The 3,643-nt window shown below is 41.9% G+C and overlaps 1 pseudogene; it reads right to left on the reverse strand.

Moving 5' to 3' along the window:
- Window positions 1-913: 913 nt before the first annotated feature.
- Window positions 914-2,779, reverse strand: LOC102876251 (annotated as a pseudogene).
- Between the last annotated feature and the right edge of the window lie 864 nt (window positions 2,780-3,643).

Below are 3,643 nucleotides of genomic sequence, written 5' to 3' on the forward strand. Positions count from 1 at the left end.
GTGCTGCATAGTATTTCATCATGTGAATGTGCAACAGTTTCTCAATTCATTCAGTTGCAGATGGATATATGGGCCATTTCCCTGTTTGGTTTTTTTTTTTTGGTTTGTTTGTTTGGGGGTTTTTTTAAGTGGTTTTCCAGAGTTGGCTTTATTTTACAGTACAGAAATCATTTGGAGCTATTCTGAGAGAGGCATGACTAAAACTTAGGCTCTTTCAAATCAATACTGCATTGCAGCTTGGTCCAGTGAAGAAGCCACCCCTGGGATACAAAGATGCTTCGACTCTTCACCTGCTTGATGATAAGTTCCTTTACCCTTTTCTTTCATCAGTTTTATTAGATTAAAACTGTATGGAGCCGTTAGTCAGACAGGCTTTCCCCAAACGACCCCCTAAATCAGGAGTTTGGTTGGAATTCTGTGCCCACATAGACCAAACTTGTGGCTAAGCAATTTGAGCACTGTCTTAATACCGGAAATGACACCAAATGTAGTGACATGGAAAACATTAGGAATACTGTCCCATAATAACAGAATGTTAAATTTAGAATATCCTTTATGTTAAGAGCTCATGGCACACAAATATACTGATACAGCTCTCGACCAGCAGAAGCACACAACTGCAAAGGCTACACTGATTAAAATATATAAATACTGTATCAAGGTCTCTGTATCAGTATCACAATGTTTAAAAACTGATTCTGGCAGAGTCAGGGATGTCACTTGTTAAATACAATATGGTAACTGGTCAATTCTGAACAGCCACTTCATGAAAAGAGTTAATACATGATATTAAGGAGATAAAGGGGGATGGATATTTTTAGTTTTGATCATAAAAGAAGGCCTTAGAATATTGATTTCATACAATATGCATAATTTGCCAAATTTCAAATTTGTTCTAATTAGCTAATAGTAGTTAGTCTTCTCCATAGATGTCATTTTTCTAGTGCTTCATTTCTTCAAACTCTGATCCCGTCATCCTTTTATAGATATCTTTAATGTCATTGCAGGTTGTCTCAAAGTGAGTTGTAGCATCATAAGCGCAGGAAATCAAAACCTGGCTTTCTGTTCCCAAATCTACTGGTACAAAGAGGTCTCTGTTGATTACAAATTTCTGTTCAATTGGTTCCAAGAGTTCTAAAGCTGGTCTAATTTCTTTCTCTGGTTCTTTGGTTTCCACAGTTGTACTAACTATGGCAATATTTTTTCCTTGTGCTGCCAAATTGTGTGCAGAAGAAACAGATTTTCGATTGATTTGGTTCTGTGGAATAATGAACTGGCATGAGTTAGCATCATTGTTATTCTTGATTGGGTGGCTTAGGAGATATATATATATATATATATAACTCTTATCACTTGGCCCACCTTCTGTACACTATCTTTTACATAATTGGGATCACAGATGAGCTGCTTACAACAAGCGATATCTCCTTCAGATTTTACACCCACCACTTTTCCATTTTCCACAATGATTTCTTCAATTGGCTTATTCAACATGTTGTTGTTGTTTGATACCGTTGAGTCGTAGACAACTCATAGCGACACTATGAACAAACGACCTGAGCACTGTTCATACACAGAGTTTCTGGAGGCAAGCCATTTCGGAAGTGGATGCCGCTCCTGCTTCCAGGATTGATTTAGTCGGGAAGCTCCAGACAACACTGTCCACCATGGGTACCCATTACCACGACTGGCACGTCACTGTCACAGGCTTCAGCATCACAGCAAACACGAGTTACCTCTGTACAGCAACACACAGACCAGTGCTATACCACCTAGAAGAATGTTTGACAGGAAAACAATTTGAATCTGGCCAAGGGCCACAGATGAAAATAACCCACCTTCCGGTTGGGTAGCACAGCTTCCTTCCACTAGGCCAAAGTAGCTCTCTCTTGGTCATCGTCATTTTTATCCTTGTTTGATGCAGTCGAGTCGTAGACAACTCATAGTGACCCTATGAACGAATGGCCTGAGCACTGTTCGTACATAGAGTTTCCGGAGGCAAGCCATTTCGGAAGTGGATGCCGCTGTTGCTTCCAGTATTCTACATGTAGGTACCTACATAAATAGCACTTAGCCCTGCAAATCCTTGTGGCAGTTCTCCAAGGCCATAAAGTGGATAAAGGTATGGGCTTTTGCCATATCTTGCCAAAAACTCACTGTGAAGTTCAATCCTATTAATGGCTTCAAAATATGGCTGATCTAAATAATCATCAGTTTTGTAAAGTGTAAGGGCATGACCAGTGAAATCTATAACATCTCGACCCAAGTAAAATTTCTTATACACATCTCGCATCATAGTCTTCTTAGGATCAACACCCTCAAAAGTTCTAGGATCTTTTTCATCAAAGTTGGCAATATATACAAGGAATATTCTGAAGCGACGATTTTCAAACAGTCCCATTAAACTAGATGCCAGGGCTTCTGCTTCAGTGAAAGGAACTTTGTAGATTTTCCTTCCCTTATAGACAAAGCTCCCTTCAGTTACTTTGAAATCCAGGTAGCATGTGACCTCTGTATAACGGAGCATCTTAACCATAAGGAACTTGGGTATTAAGTCAACGTTCCTGTCTCTTCCTCTCCCCATTGATGCTGGTGATGATACTGGTATTTGAAATCTTTTGTATAAATCTTCCAGTGGTGTTACAGATGCACTTTCTCCTCCATAATATGGATTTCGATCCATGTGAAGAACTTTCTTTCCATTCACTGACATTATGCGTGACAGGATACATTCCATCAGGCCGGTGCCCAGCACGATCACATTCTACTCTTAATTCATCGTGTGGGGGAGAGGAGAGGATGGAAGATCAGGAAAAGGAGAAAACATAGGGACTCTAGTGCGCGAGGAGGGTTATATATCAAACCTCAGGCAACAGTGGAAGAGCTCAGGAAGTTTTGGGGACTCAAGAGAAAAAGGAAGACAGGAGAAGTAAAATGGAGCTGAGAAGGAGGCAAACCCGCCCGCCACCTCAAAAAGTGAGAGAAGAACCAAGAAGGGAGGGGGAGGAGAGGAACGAGAAGGGAGGGGGGAGAGAGCCAGGGGCCCTCTGCAGATTTGGCGAGGGATTTCTTCCCTGTTCTTGTGATAGTGAATAATACTGCCATGAACATTGGTGTACAAATCTCCATTTGTGTCTCAGTTCTAATTTCCTTAGCTGTGGTGCTGGAGAAGAGTATTGAGAATACCATGGACTGCTAGGAAAACAAACAGATTTGTCCTGGAGAGGGTTAAACCGGGTGGCTCCTTGGAGGCAAGGATTCTGAGGCTCCGTCTAACTTACTTTGGACATGTTGTGAGGAGAGACCGGTCCTTAGAGAGGGACATCATGCTTGGGAGAGTGGAGGGACGGCGCAGGAGAGGAAGGCCCTCTATGAGGTGGATTGATTCAGTGACTGGGATAATTGGGATGGGAGTGTCAGAGACAGTGCGATTGGCACAAGACAGAGCGGAGTTTAGGGCTGTTGTACATAGGGTCGCTATGAGTCGCAGGCGACTCGACGGCACATAACAACAACAACAACATATTGCTAGCAGTGGAATAGCTGAGTCATAGAGCTTTTTGAGGATATGCCACTCTGCCTTCCAAAATGGTTGCACCATTTAAAAATCTCATTAACAGTGCATGAAAGTGTCCACCTCTCC

Source organism: Elephantulus edwardii, unplaced genomic scaffold, assembly GCF_000299155.1.
Source record: "Elephantulus edwardii isolate Elephantulus edwardi_28Jun2011 unplaced genomic scaffold, EleEdw1.0 scaffold00158, whole genome shotgun sequence".
Lineage (NCBI taxonomy): Eukaryota > Metazoa > Chordata > Mammalia > Macroscelidea > Macroscelididae > Elephantulus > Elephantulus edwardii.